The 15,785-nt window shown below is 51.9% G+C and overlaps 1 protein-coding gene across 4 annotated transcripts in view; it reads right to left on the bottom strand.

The window, feature by feature from the left end:
* The window catches only part of LOC141059251 (uncharacterized), a 53,527-nt gene extending 45,167 nt beyond the window's left edge, over positions 1 to 8,360 (bottom strand). The window contains exon 1 of one of the 4 annotated variants that reach the window (XM_073555562.1): positions 8,298 to 8,360. The gene's annotated coding sequence lies outside the window, so the exon portion shown is untranslated. Of the gene's footprint in view, positions 1 to 3,526; positions 3,741 to 4,065; positions 4,248 to 4,330; positions 4,408 to 8,297 lie in introns of those variants that run through there. The other 3 variants (XM_073555559.1, XM_073555560.1, XM_073555561.1) reach the window with 3 other exon arrangements.
* Between the last annotated feature and the right edge of the window lie 7,425 nt (positions 8,361 to 15,785).

Raw genomic sequence — 15,785 nt, 5'->3', positions numbered from 1 at the left:
ATGTGTGGACGAGGTGCACGGAGCAGAGCCACTTGTGTACGGGGTGTACGGAGCGAAGCCCCTTCTTTACGGGGTGTACGAGGTGTACGGAGCGGAACCGCGTGTGTACGAGGTGTACGGAGCCTTCACTAGAGCCCTGTATAGCTGTATAATGAGGCCCAGGCTTTATAGCGAAGGGACAGGAGGGAGAAAAGAGGGGAAAGGAGCAAGAAGAGAAGGACTGCCCATCACTAGACCCCTGTACAGCTGTATAATGAGGCCCAGGCTTTATAGTGAAGGGACTGGAGGGAGAAAAGAGGGGAAAGGAGCAAGAAGAGCCGGACTGCCCATCACTAACCTACAGAGCTGCACTCCACATACTGTAGAAAGTAATGGAGCCTCCAGCACCGACCTCCACCCACAGAGCCACACTCCACATAGAGAACAATGGAGCCTCCAGCACCGACCTCCACCCGCAGAGCCGCACTCCACATAGAGAATAATGGAGCCTCCTTCACCGACCTCCACCCGCAGAGCCGCACTCCACATAGAGAATAATGGAGCCTCCTTCACCGACCTTCACCCTCAGAGCCGCACTCCACATAGAGAATAATGGAGCCTCCGGCACCTACCTCCAACCGTGGAGCCGCACTGCACCTAGAGAATAATGGGGCCTCCGGCACCAACCTCAACCCAGAGCCGTACTCCACATAGAGAATAATGGAGCCTCCGGCACCGACCTCCACCCGCAGAGCCGCACTCCACATAGAGAATAATGGAGCCTCCGGCACCTACCTCCACCCTCAGAGCTGCACTCCACATAGAGAATAATGGAGCCTCTGGCACCGACCTCCACCAGTAGAGCCGCACTCCACATAGAGAATAATGTAGCCTCCAGCACCTCCTACCTCCACCCGCAGAGCCACACTCCACGGAGTGTAGGGAGTGGAGCCACTTGTGTACGAGGTGTGCGGAGCCGAACCGCGTGTGTACGAGGTGTACGGAGCCGAACCGCGTGTGTACGAGGTGTACGGAGCCGAACCGCGTGTGTACCAGGTGTACGGAGCCGAACCGCGTGTGTACCAGGTGTACGGAGCCGAACCGCGTGTGTACAAGGTGTACGGAGCCGAACCGCGTGTGTACAAGGTGTACGGAGCCGAACCGCGTGTGTACAAGGTGTACGGAGCCGAACCGCGTGTGTACAAGGTGTACGGAGCCGAACCGCGTGTGTACAAGGTGTACGGAGCCGAACCGCGTGTGTACAAGGTGTACGGAGCCGAACCGCGTGTGTACAAGGTGTACGGAGCCGAACCACATGTGTACAAAGTGTACGAAGCGGAGCCAGGTTTATTTATACGAGGTGTACGGAGCGGAGCCGTGTTTGTACGAGGCATACGGAGCGGAGCCGCGTGTGTCCTATTGGGGGTGATTCATGTACAGAGCCACGTGTGTCCTATTGAGGGACGATTCATGTACAGAGCGGAGACGCGTGTGTCCTATTGGGGGGCGATTCATGTACGGAGCCGAGTGTGTCCTATTGGGGTGATTCATGTACAGAGCCGCGTGTGTCCTATTGAGGGACGATTCATGTACAGAGCGGAGCCGTGTGTGTCCTATTGGGGGCGATTCATGTACGGAGCCGCGTGTGTCCTATTGGAGACGATTCATGTACAGAGCGGAGCCGCGTGTCCTATTGGGGATGATGCATGTATGGAGCGGATCCACGTGTGTCTTATTGGGGACGATTCATGAACGGAGCGGAGCCGCTTGTGTCCTATTGGGGATGATTCTTGAACAGAGCGGAGCCGCGTGTGTCCTATTGGGGACGATTCTTGAACAGAGCGGAGCCGCGTGTCCTATTGGGGACGATTCATGTACAGAGCGGAGCCGCGTGTGTCCTATTGGGGACGATTCATGTACAGAGCGGAGCCGCGTGTGTCCTATTGGGGACGATTCATGTACAGAGCGGAGCCGCGTGTGTCCTATTGGGGACCATTCATGTACAGGGCGGAGCCGCGTGTGTCCTACTGGGGACGATTCATGTACAGAGCGGAGCCGCGTGTGTCCTATTGGGGACGATTCATGTACAGAGCGGAGCCGCGTGTGTCCTATTGGGGACGATTCATGTACAGAGCGGAGCCGCGTGTCCTATTGGGGATGATGCATGTACGGAGCGGATCCACGTGTGTCTTATTGGGGTCGATTCATGTACGGAGCTGAGCCGCGTGTGTCCTATTGGGGGCGATTCATGTACGGAGCGGAGCCGCGTGTGTCCTATTGAGGACGATTCATGTACAGAGCGGAGCCGCGTGTCCTATTGGGGATGATGCATGTACGGAGCGGATCCACGTGTGTCTTATTGGGGTCGATTCATGTACGGAGCTGAGCCGCGTGTGTCCTATTGGGGACGATTCATGTACAGAGCGGAGCTGCGTGTGTCCTATTGGGGACGATTCATGTACAGAGCGGAGCCGCGTGTCCTATTGGGGATGATGCATGTACGGAGTGGATCCACGTGTGTCTTATTGGGGTCGATTCATGTACGGAGCTGAGCCGCGTGTGTCCTATTGGGGACGATTCATGTATGGAGTGGAGCCGTGTTTGTCCTATTGGGGGCGATTAATGTACGGAGCGGAGCTGCGTGTGTACTATTGGGGACGATTCAAGTACGGAGCGGAGCCGCGTGTGTCCTATTGGGGGCGCTGCTCGCAGTGCAGGGCTGCCGGTGTCAGTGAGGCCGCAGCTCCCAGAAGGAGGACTAACCCCGTATCAGTCGGATAACAGCGCTATCCCATGTGACAGCTTCCCGGATACAAATAACAGAAAACTGACAGCACATCAAGGACTAGTCTGAATAGGTGCAAACCAATACAGGCTCTACCAAGTCATTAGCCCGAGGTGTTCACACTAGGCAGTCAGGGCAGGGACCCATTCGATGAGATCACCTTGACGTTGGTGAATGGGCTCACAATTTTTGGCCAAATTTTGTGCAAAGCATCTCATGTGTTTTTCCTAAGTTTCAGAAGGGATTCCGCTATCCTCACTTCATTATTTCACATTGATATGGCTTAATGCAACTGAGTGCAACCATTTCCTTATTTTGACATGTAAGCTTCCCGGATACAGATAGAAAGCGGAACATCACACATTGGAAAACCGAGTGTTTGTGTATGAAGAACGGACGAGTGTGAACAGTAGTGATTGGGTAGTTCTTGAGTGAGTAGTTCAAAATGAACTACGGTAATCTTCAGAGTGAACTGGTTCACCATCCTGACAGAGATTAGTTCATTATGAACTAAACAGCAAGTGGGAGGAGACAGAGAGTGACCCCTCCTCCAGCTCCAGGACGCTCCCTGCTCTGTCTCACACTTGCTCTTTATAGCTCCTGATGCTGGAAAGGAAGGTAGTAAAGCACTATACCACACATCAGATACAAACATAATAGTAATACTAATATTATTAATAAAAACTGAAATTGCACAGTAAACAGACACAGCTCATATGTGTGTATGAGAGAGTGTTTCTGTGTGTGGTTCCTGCCCCTCACCTCTCTTTGTGATAAGATCAGCCTCCTGTAGCCTAGATCAGTCTTGCTAAAATCTTTACCGCTGGCTCCTGTCCTGTTCTCACAATGGTGGATGCTGAACTGCTTCTCCGCTCCCTCATACACAATCATTAGGAGTCAGTACTCTACACTACCACAGGGGGCGCTGCTGGGCTCAGTGAGAGGCATCAGCTTGAACTAGGCTGTCCTGACTCATTTAGTTCACAGGTCACATGGTGCATTTCCTATCAGCTCCTCACAGGACAGGGTGGAGAATGATCAGGCTGGCTTATAGGAAGATTGGCTTTGCCCCATAGTAGCCAATCACAGGTCAGCTTTCTGAGATTGCTCTGGCAGGTGAAATCTGATGAAAGTTATACATTTAAAAATAAAAGTAATAAGCTTTCCAGTCCTTCTCCGCTGCTGTGTGCCGGGCGCCATGTCATCTTCCCCGTCTGACACCGAGCTCCTGGCAGCCTGACATTCTGTGGGACACACAGCAGCTGAGAAGGACTGGGAGAAAAAAAAAGGAAATTACTAACGTGAAGAAATAACTTTTGAATTTTTTTCTCCAGACTGCGTCCCCCTTTACCAAGAGTTTGTTATATAATGATCAGATGGATTAACTATTTCTGATCATTTTAACAAAAACTAGAACTCATCCTTGGAGCCTCAGCTTCTGTGTGACGGACTAGAACCGATCAATCTCCTCTCAGCGGAATCCAGAGAAATACTGAACGAAAGGAACTAGTCACCAAAAGGAACAGCAACAATCCTCACTGAGGAGAACAGAGACCTTACACCTACCTGCACCGCAGCGACTAGACGGAAGTCAATTTTGTGAGTGAATGACGTCACTGGAAGGGGCGGGGCCTCAGTCCTCCGCCGTCCAATGGCAGGAAGCAGCTGTGTCTGGTATTAAGGTGAGATTCTGCTCTGTGCGCACAGGACCTGTGATGAGGTCACAGGAGGGGAGGAGTCAGGGGTCACATGATCAGGGGCCTCAGTGTGTGCAGGACTCTGCTGTGCTGGTTGTCATGGTGCTTGATGTGGGGATGTTTATGTGTGGGGTCAGGAGGAGTTTACATGGTGGATGTAGCGGAGCCGTGTGTGTGCGAGGTGTACGGAGCGGAGCCGTGTGTGTACGAGGTGTACCGAGCGGAGCCGCGTGTGTACGAGGTGTACGGAGCGGAGCCGTGTGTGTGCGAGGTGTACGGAGCGGAGCCGTGTGTGTGCGAGGTGTACGGAGCGGAGCCGTGTGTGTGCGAGGTGTACGAGGTGTACGGAGTGGAGCCATGTGTGTACGAGGTGTACGGAGTGGAGCCGCGTGTGTACGAGGTGTACGGAGCGGAGCCGTGTGTGTACGAGGTGTACGGAGTGGAGCCGCGTGTGTATGAGGTGTACGGAGCGGAGCCGTGTGTGTGTATGAGGTGTACAGAGCGGAGCCGTGTGTGTGTATGAGGTGTACGGAGCGGAGCCGTGTGTGTACGAGGTGTACGGAGCTGAGCCGCGTGTGTATGAGGTGTACAGAACGGAGCGGAGCCGTGTGTGTACGAGGTGTACGGAGCGGAGCCACGTGTGTACGAGGTGTACGGATCGGAGCCGCGTGTGTACGAGGTGTACGGAGCGGAGCCGTGTGTGTGCGAGGTGTACGGAGCGGAGCCGTGTGTGTGCGAGGTGTACGGAGCGGAGCCGTGTGTGTGCGAGGTGTACGAGGTGTACGGAGTGGAGCCATGTGTGTACGAGGTGTACGGAGTGGAGCCGCGTGTGTACGAGGTGTACGGAGCGGAGCCGTGTGTGTACGAGGTGTACGGAGTGGAGCCGCGTGTGTATGAGGTGTACGGAGCGGAGCCGTGTGTGTGTATGAGGTGTACAGAGCGGAGCCGTGTGTGTGTATGAGGTGTACGGAGCGGAGCCGTGTGTGTACGAGGTGTACGGAGCTGAGCCGCGTGTGTATGAGGTGTACAGAACGGAGCGGAGCCGTGTGTGTACGAGGTGTACGGAGCGGAGCCACGTGTGTACGAGGTGTACGGATCGGAGCCGCGTGTGTACGAGGTGTACGGATCGGAGCCGCGTGTGTACGAGGTGTACGGATCGGAACCGCGCGTGTACGAGGTGTACGGATCGGAGCTGCACGTGTACGAGGTGTACGGAGCGGAGCCCTGTGTGTACGAGGTGTACGGAGCGGAGCCCTGTGTGTATGAGGTTACGGATTGGAGTCGCGTGTGTACGAGGTGTACGGATCGGAGCCGCGCGTGTACACGATATATGGAGGGGAGCCGCATGTGTACGAGGTGTACGGAGCAAAGCCGCGTGTGTACGAGGTGTACAGAGTGGAGCCGCGTGCGTGCGAGGTGTACGGAGCGGAGCCGTGTGTGTACAAGGTGTACGGATCTGAGCCACGTGTGTACGAGGTGTACAGAGTGAAGCCGCGTGTGTACGTGGTGTACTGAGCGGAGCCGCGTGTGTACGAGGTGTACGGAGCCGAAACGTGTGTGTACGAGGTGTACGGAGCGGAGCCGCGTGTGTACGCGGTGTACGGAGCGGAGCCGCGTGTGTACGAGGTGTACGGAGCGGAGCCGCGTGTGTACGAGGTGTACGGAGCGGAGCCGCGTGTGTGTAAGGTGTACGGAGCAGAGCCGCATGTGTACAGAGCGGAGCCGCATGTGAACGAGCTGCGTGTGTACGAGGTGTACGGTGCGGAGCCGCGCGTGTACGAGGTGTACGGTGCGGAGCCGCGCGTGTACGAGGTGTATGGAGCGGAGCCCTGTGTGTACGAGGTTACGGATCGGAGTCGCGTGTGTACGAGGTGTACAGAGCGGAGCCGCGTGTGTACCAGGTGTACGGATCGGAGCCGCGCGTGTACACGATATATGGAGGGGAGCCGCATGTGTACGAGGTGTACGGAGCAAAGCCGCGTGTGTACGAGGTGTACAGAGTGGAGCCGCGTGCGTGCGAGGTCTACGGAGCGGAGCTGTGTGTTTACAAGGTGTACGGATCTGAGCCACGTATGTACGAGGTGTACAGAGTGGAGCCGCGTGTGTACGTGGTGTACTGAGCGGAGACGCGTGTGTACGAGGTGTACAGAGCGGAGTCGTGTGTGTACAAAGTGTACGGAGGGGAGCCGCATGTGTACGAGGTGTGCGGAGGGGAGCCGCGTGTGTACGAGGTGTACGGAGCGGAGCCGCTTGTGTACGAGGTGTACGGAGCGGAGCCGTGTGTGTTCGGGGTATACAGAGTGTAGCCGCATATGTATGAGGTGTACGGTGCGGAGTGATGCTGATGACATTACAACATTCTTATCTATGGGAATAACAGATGGACAGAGCTGGAGAGGTGAGGACTCTGGAAATGTCTGTAGTGAGATTTATTAATATTTCTCTCCATAACCAGGATTACACAGTGGTGAAGACGACCTCTAGTGAGCGCTGTCAGGACCCTGTGTCTGAGGGATGGGGAAGACCCCTGAGCCCAATCACGGCACCTCTACCTCACCCCCTGATACATGAGGACATCAATGACCAGAAGATCCTAGAATTCACCTAAAGATGATTGATTTTGATTAATTGGGCGGAGCCATGTGTGTACGAGTTGTACGGAGCAGAGCCCTGTGTGTACGAGGTGTACGGAGCCACATGTGTAGAAAGGTGTACGGAGCGGAGCCGCGTGTGTACGATGTGTACGGAGTGGAGCCGTGTGTTTACAAGGTGCATGGAGCAAAGCCGCATGTGTGAGGTGTACAGAGCGGAGCCGTATGTACAAGGAGTGTGGAGCAGAGCCGTGGGTGTACGGAGCTGAATCACAAGTGTATGAAGCAGAGCCATACGTGTTGGAGATGTACAGTGAGGAGCTGCATGTGTACGCTGTGTACGAAGCAGAGTCGTGTGTGTACGTGGTGTACGGAGCAGATCCGTGTTTGTACGAGGCAGAGGTGTAGCTAGGGTTTTGGTTCAGGGGGAACGAAACTTCTGAGTGGGCCCCTAACCAGGTAACCTTGATTACGAACCCTAAGGCTATGTGCACACGTATGCAGAAAATTACTGACTGAAAACCAGACTCCTTCCCAGAAAACGCACGTTTTTGCACAAAAAACGCACGTGTTTTAAGTGTTTTTTTCCGGAGTGTCCCCAGTCTCATAGAAAATAGCTAGAAATGCGAATTTTTCCGCAAAAATAATGAGCATGCTGCGTTTTTAGCGCGATATTTAAGCGTTTTATTTGGTAAAAACGCTTAAAAAACGCGAAAAAAACGCTTACGTGTGCACACACCCTAATAATGGTGGAGAACCTCAGCAGATGACTGCGCTGTTACTGAAAATAATCTCTATATGAAGCCCAACATGGATATTACCACCATATGGTCAGTGGTAGATATCAGTCCTAAGGAACATATAAGATTATAGCACAGTTAGGCTATGTGCACACGTATGCAGAAAATTTCTGCATAAAAACAGGACTCCTTCCCAGAAAACGCGCGTTTTTGCCATGATTTTTGCGCGTTTTTTGCAGCAATTTTTTATGCGCGTCCCCAGACACATAGAAAATAGCCAGAAATGCGGAATTTACCGCGAAATTAATGAGCATGCTGCGTTTTTTACCGCAAAGCGTTTTTTTCGCAGTAAAAAGCGCATCAATATGCACAAAAAGTGCAAAATGCATTAAAATGAATGGGAAGCTTCTTTTATGCGTTTTTTGAGTGGATTTTTTGGTAAATCCGTGGGGAAAACGCGAAAAAAGCGCTGTGTGTGAACACAGCCTTATAGTTGGTGACTTACCGCTGACTGATCCATCTTTCTGATGGAATCGTTCACTTTTCCATCTGGCCCACACTGACACTTCTTCCACCCAGGACTCAGCTGCAGAGATTACAACAAAAACACATTTCACTTCTCATATTCCAGCCCCATCACCATCTATTCCCAACCTGCACAAACCCCTCATCCTACTGAGCTTCTGCCGTATGTGTCCCGATTACTTCACCTGCTGTGTGGTTCTATGTGCCCTCTAATTTCTAAAGCAAACCTCTAGAATATAGTAATGCCAAGTGCAAGTGCCCTAGAAAACAGTGCGCACATTTTGTCCCCTAGAGAGTAATAATGCACTGTGTGTGTCCCTTTGACAGTCACAGTAACCTGAGTTCCCCTATAACAATAAGTGCCCATTTTACATTTAATAATATCCCTCCTCTCACCCTTTAAAGCTCTCCTCTACACAATATGACTCTCTCTTATACAGTCTAATGCTCCCTCACTGTGACATCGGCGGTCGTGCCCGCCGATGCCCCATCAGCGGCGGCATCCGCCGCAGCCTCCTCTCACCTGCGCACCTCCGTCCGTGCGCGCGCCCTTCCTGTCTTCCGTCCTGCTGCGGTCGCACGCGCCGGCCCGTCCTCGTCATCTGGCGGTGGGCGTCGCTGAAGGGCTGGGCTTGGGAAGCACTTCCTGGCGCTAAGGTACTTCAGGCGTCCTCCCTAAGGTACTTCAGGCGTCCTCCCTAGGAGGAGGACGCCTGGTGATTGTGTGGAACTCCCGCACTGTTCTGGCCGTATTCTTCCTGTCTAGTGCTACTACTTGGTGCTCGTCTCTGCCCTTGTTCCTGTGTTGTTTCCGTCCTCCCTGCCTGCCTCTGATCCTCCTGTCCATTCGGTCATCACTGTGTGTCCCTACCTTCCTGCTGGTATTCATTTCCCCTGGTCCGTCTCCTGCCTTCCTGGTCTCCCTGTCATACACCCATCCGGATATATATACATAACCCCCCTGGGGTTTCCTCGTCTGCCCTCCTCTCCTCTGTGCCTCGTCCTGTTGCCCCTATGGGCATTTCTGCTGGGTTCCTTCTTCCTCTGATACTCTCATCTAGGTACCCTGGTCCGTATTCCCTGTCCCGCCTCTTGCCTTGCTTCTCCTTGAGCCGTCCCTCTTGGTACCGGCTGTCGCGGTTCTGAACTCTGTGGTCTTGCCCCTAACGATCCCTGTACAGGGGTTGGTCATCATCTGGTGCACTCGGCCCAGGGGCTCCAGATCCGCGATCCAGAGGGTCCACTCTCGGACGTAGTCTGCTCCTGAGCATCACAGTATCACCAGGCCATGGACCCCGCCGGTGCCGCGGCCGCTACGCAGAAGGAACTGCTTTTCTTACAAGAGAATCAGACCCGGATAATGTCCTTCATGAAATCTATGGACACCCGGCTTTCCGCCCTGCAGACCTCTAACCCAGGGCATGCTCCCCTCTTAGCCAGTCTCCAGCAGGAGCTCGCGCAGCAGCGCGATGTTCAGTCCCACATCCTGGGGTACATGGGGTCCATTGATGATCGACTGCTTGCTCTGCAGTCCTCTGCGACCGCTTCAACCCTACCTCGGGACGCAGTTTCGTCCTCGCCTCCCCGTCTGGGAAAGCCTTCCAGGTATAGCGGGGATCCTAAGCTTTGTCGGGGTTTTCTAAATCAGGGCAGATTGCACTTTGAGGCCGGGGTCGCACTAACCGACGCAAAATACGGTCCGTAGTTTACATGTGTAATACGGATGAATGACCCCTAAATAGTGCTCCGTATGTCAACCGTAAGCAAGGTGTGGTTGCGTATTTTGCGCATGTCAGCATCTGTATGTAATCCGTATGGCATCCGTATGCAATCCGTATGGCAAGATTTTGTTGCAGCCTTGCAAAATGGACATTTAACGGTTTTGAGGCCTGCTAACTATTTAAATCATTAGCCTGCACCCTATTTATTGCCTCAGGAACAGGTGGCTGCCTCCATTCTGTCCATTTGTGACCTTGCCTTCACTAGGTGTGTTGGTGTTGCATGTGCAACATGGCAAACAGTCTGAGTTTCAACACAACTGAGCAGGTTCTCTTCAACTGGCTTTTGTCACGCCGCTTTGGCCAACCATACCCAGTGATAGTGGATCCGCGGAGGAGGAAACGCATGTGGGTCCATCCACTTTTTAGGCAACGACTCAGAAGAGGTCATTTTCACTGCCTCTTTTCTTCTATGCGTGAGCATCCTGTAAAATTCTACCATTACTGTCGCATGAGCCTTGCAACATTTGATCGACTCTTGGAGACAGTGCGCCCTTGGATAACCTTTCAGGACACAAGGATGCGCAAAGCTATATCTACAGAGGAGCGACTTCTACTCACAATACGGTATGTACTACACAACCACATTCTCTATGTTCATAATGTGTTGGCCAAAGTATGTATTTTTGGCTTATTGGACTAAGTTTAATGCCCTCATCTTAGTCCACATATGTTTCAACTTACAGACCAGAATGTTGTGTGTAATATGTGATTATCACTTAGTAATTGTGCAACCAAATATGTGTGTGTTAGTCGCACTGAATTCCTAACAAGTTTGGTATGTATGTACCTGTTTTTTTGGAATTTGTGCATTCTAAAATCTTCCTTTTCTGTTATTCTTCAGCTTCCTGTCCACTGGCCTGTCTTATGCCGCCCTCCACCATGAGTTTCTCATTGGAAGATCTACCATTTCTGGCATAGTCAGGTCCACGTGTATTGAAATCTGGACAAGACTACATCAAGTCGTCATGCCCGAGCCCAGGATGGAAGACTGGTTGAGGATATCAAGGGACTTTGAGGAGGAATGCCAGTTTCCTAATTGTATTGGGGCCCTTGATGGCAAACATATCCGGGTGCGTAAGCCGCCGAACTCTGGCTCCCAATTCTTCAATTATAAACAATACTTTTCTGTTGTATTGTTGGCTCTGGCCAACCCTCAATACAAGTTTATAATTGTTGACATTGGGGCCTATAGAAGGACGGGAGACTCTCGAGTCTTCAATACTTCCATTATGGCTCGGCGGCTACGCACCAACCAGTTGGATCTACCACCACCACGCCATCTACCAGGCTCCACTCAAGAATCAGTCCCTTATGTCCTTGTGGCAGATGAGGCGTTTCAGTTAACACGCAATGTCATGAGGCCATATCCCCGGCGCAACCTTGACCACAGGCGCAGAATTTTTAACTTGCGGCTATCACGTGCTCGGCGACTGGTGGAGTGTCCATTTGGCATTCTTTGTGCCAAATGGCAGGTACTCCAGTCTGCCATTCAGCTGAGTGAACAAAATGTTAATGAAGTAGTTAAAGCCTGTGTGGTTCTTCATAACTTCACCAGGATACATGATTGTTCCTCCTCTGCTGGTGTTGTGCGTAGGCCGGACAATGTGCATAGGGTGAGACCACCTATCAACCCTCAACATAGACCGCTCTCTGGGCTCAAAGTGTGTGATATTTTCACTAATTACTTTGTCACCTGAGGGGGAAACTTCTTGGCAAGAGCATGCTGTATCTATGTTATTATTTTTGGTTTTATGTGTGTCTAAATATATATATTTCTACCCCTTCTGATTCTATGACTGTTTAATTGCATTGGTAAGCGTATGTTAGTATGCTGACATGGTTTTTGAGAATTGAGACAGAGACGTAAACTGTAGTAGACAAATTTTTACTTTTGCCTTTTTTTTTTTTAAAGGCAAACATATTGCCATATGATAACTGGGGCAATGGGCCAAATTGGCCTTTTTGCAGATGTGAACGTTTTAGAAAAATACAATTTTCACACATACCCAAACAGAATGCAATAACAAAATTGCTACATTAGACATTTTGAATCCAAAGGAAAAAAGAGGTGGTCTCCATCAGCAAAATTATATAAAAAAGATAAAACTCACATTTATTAGGAAGGTTTTGAAATCATATTAATAAGCCACCATGACAGGCAAGGCTACCTTACGCGTTTCTGACACATATTACATGTCTGTAAAAAAGACAATATTTCACCGCGCTATCGCTCACTAAGGCCGGTTTCACATTAGCGCTTTTTAAGCGCGCGCACGGCCGGGGGTAGCTCCGCCCCCGAGCCGGCTCTCTGCCCGGCGTGCCCGCCCCTTGCTTGTAGCGCCGCCTACTAGCGGACAGCGGCGCCTGCGATCGGCGCACCCTATCTTTAGCATAGGGTGCGCAGATCGTGCGCAGGCCGTGCGCTAGTTGCGCTTTGACCTGCGCTGCGCACTTTTGACGGTGTGCCGTGCGCGCCAAAATCAAACTTTTCGGATTTTGGCGCGCACGGCGCACCGTCAAAAGTGCGCAGCGCAGGTCAAAGCGCAACTAGCGCACGGCCTGCGCACGATCTGCGCACCCTATGCTAAAGATAGGGTGCGCCGATCGCAGGCGCCGCTGTCCGCTAGTAGGCGGCGCTACAAGCAAGGGGCGGGCACGCCGGGCAGAGAGCCGGCTCGGGGGCGGAGCTACCCCCGGCCGTGCGTGCGCTTAAAAAGCGCTAATGTGAAACCGGCCTTATCAAGTGAGTAGTCTATTTTGATCCTTTGACTTTCCCAGAATAGCGCGGTGAAATATTGTCTTTTTTACAGACATGTAATATTTGTCAGAAACGCGTAAGGTAGCCTTGCCTGTCATGGTGGCTTATTAATATGATTTGAAAACCTTCCTAATAAATGTGAGATTTATTTTTTTATATAATTTTGCTGATGGAGACCACCTCTTTTGTCCTTTGTATTGGGATTTAGAGCACCAGTTGAACCACACTGGACATCTTTTGGCATCAGACCACTTATGGACACTGATGTACGGTATGCGTAAAGAATTTGCATGTGTTTATGCTCTTATAAATTGTGGTAAGTTGGGGAAGGAGAAGGCGGAAGAGCAGCCTGTGGTTGCTGCTGGCTACTTTGCCCAACATCGCCCTGTGTGGGGGCATACTGTTGCCCATGATGTGGGTAGTGTCCTTCCTCCTGGGATTGTTGGGGGTACTGGCCAGAGTAAAAGTGAAGAGGGGCATCTTGTTGGCTTGGGTAGGCCCGTGTCTCATACCCACCAATATAGCCATGTCGTCCCCAACCAGGTTGGGACCAGCCTCCAACACTGGATGGGAAAAATTGGCCATATTGGTGGGGTTGGCTAGAGGCAGACATATGTTGCTGGTGTAGTAAAGGTTGGGTAGGGGGAGGAAGGGGGTGAGGTGTAGGCCCACGTATTTGAGGATCCTCAGAGCCTGCTTGAGCAAGCATCTGTGTGGGTGGTCTCATGCACATTAGATTTCTGGGGGAAAGCTGCCACCTCTCCAGATATTCAAACAGCTCATATGGGGTATTGGGGGGGTGTGCTTGCATCAAGCAGGATCTGAAAACATCCTCGAATACGGAGCCTCACCTCATGGGAAAGGGCACGGAGAAAAAGGGCCAGGCTACGTGAGTATGCCTCCTCGCCATCATCTGTATTCACTCTAGCCAGATAGTTGAGAACCCCTGTGTCCACATTGGTCCGGGTATCTTGGGCAGGGATCTGGCGCCTTCTTCGTCCTCGCCGGGATAGTCCAGCAGGCTGTGGGGAGCCCCGGATCTGGGCAGTTGGGCTGCTGCTCATGTTGCCATGCTCCTCCAGGATGGGTGATGGTGCAGCAGCAGACAGTCCTGGTGGTGGGGTTTGTGTCGCAGGCAATGGGTTCTCCTGAGAGGATTCTTCACCCATGCTTCTTGTAGGGGGAGAAGATGGGCCAGCCACCTCATCCCCTACAGGATCAATGATGGGCTCTGTATCCAAGCCCGTTCCTCTATCCGTAAGGTTTGACTGAGTTCTGTTATGAAATAGAACAGAGCCAAAAATAAATCAATAGTTTTGGCCCTGTAAAATATCTGTGTAATGTGGTGTGAGGTATCTACTTACGGTCTCAGATCCAGAATAGGGGCGAGGAAGGAGAGGCGGTCGTAATAGATGTATTTTCTCTTTATGTAGCCCGCATCACCACTCCTGGAACCGCTGCTGACGTTCCCGCCTGTATTGGTCGCGGATGCTGCGCCACCATCTCATCACATCTTCCACTGCAATGTGACAGGAAATATTATCAATTTCACATATTTGATATGTCAAATTTGCTACCAGTAGCCTAGGCATGTGGCCTTCTGGGGTGTGCTTTCTACCCAGGGAGGCATATCTAATTGGCCCATCCAGCCCAGATACACAGGGTCACAATAGTTCATGTATCAAGTAACTACACTTAATAACTTGGTTGGCTAGGAGGATGAGGAGCTTGTGACCTGTGCCAAATGATGGCAGTGTAAAACCATGGGTCACATCAAAATCTACTCACCTCATGAGGAAAAAAGTACAAGCACAGGAAGGGGGGGTGGCCGATTCTATATGCATCTTTTGATGTGAGGTATTTTTAAACTGTTTTTGGGTTGTACTTACTCAGTTTCTGCTGCTCCACACGTGGCCGATCACCAAAATCATGGAACATCTGGCGACATATGCGCCTCCATGACGCCTCCTTTCTTGCCCGGTTGGCATAATGGGCATCACGTTGGTCCCAGAGTTCTGGCCGCTCCTGCACTAATACTATAAGCATCTCCACAGTAAGGAAATATGGTGCCATGACGCTGCTGTACTCCGTGGAGGCGTACTTCCTGGATGTCTGGAGCGCTTTTTGAGCTCATTTGCATGTCTAGGCTTCCTGATGATGGATTGGCCCATTTCCTGTCACCAGCCAAAAGACCTGCGTATTTCTCGCAAGTCACACGTGTGGTCCGTGTGTAATCCGTATTTTTTGCGCACCCAGAGACTTGCATTGGCGTAATACGGCCGTAGTACGCTGACAATCGCAGCATGCTGCGATTGGCACGGACCGTAGATTACGGCCGAGAAATATATGGCTGTTGGGAGCTGCCCCATAGAGAATCATTTGTCCGTGTGTAATGCGTGCTTTTAACACCTCTCACTCGTCCGTATTTCTCTCTAGTGTGACCCCGGCCTGAGCTTGTGCCTCAGCAGTATCCCACTGATCGCGCCAAGGTGGCGTTCATAGTGTCCCATCTCGAGGGCGAGGCTCTGGCCTGGGTGAACCCTTTGTAGGAGAGGGATGACCATGTAGTTTCCAGAAACCAGAATTTTATTGAGGTATTCCGCAAGGTGTTTGACAAGCCTGGTCGCTTGGCATCCACTACGGAGGCTCTTTTTAATCTCCGCCAGGGTTCCCTTACTGTAGGACAATACGCCATCCGCTTTCGGACCCTGTCTTCGGAACTGGGGTGGAATAATGAGGCTCTTGTGGGTGCCTTTTGGAGGGGCCTCTCAAGTAAAATCAAGGACGAGCTGGCCGGGCGAGACACTCTCACCACCCTGGAAGATCTCATTTCTCTGGTCACCCGCATAGATCTGCGGTTTTTTGAACGTGCTCGAGAGTCAGCTAGGGAGAAAAGGCCCTTTAGGCTGTATCAAGCTCCTATTCCGCA

The sequence above is a fragment of the Dendrobates tinctorius genome, unplaced genomic scaffold (assembly GCF_039654945.1).
Source record: "Dendrobates tinctorius isolate UK_male_01 unplaced genomic scaffold, ASM3965494v1 ptg000226l, whole genome shotgun sequence".
NCBI lineage: Eukaryota > Metazoa > Chordata > Amphibia > Anura > Dendrobatidae > Dendrobates > Dendrobates tinctorius.
The sequence above is the reverse complement of the archived record's forward strand: the minus strand, read 5'-3'. Positions and strand labels throughout refer to the sequence as shown.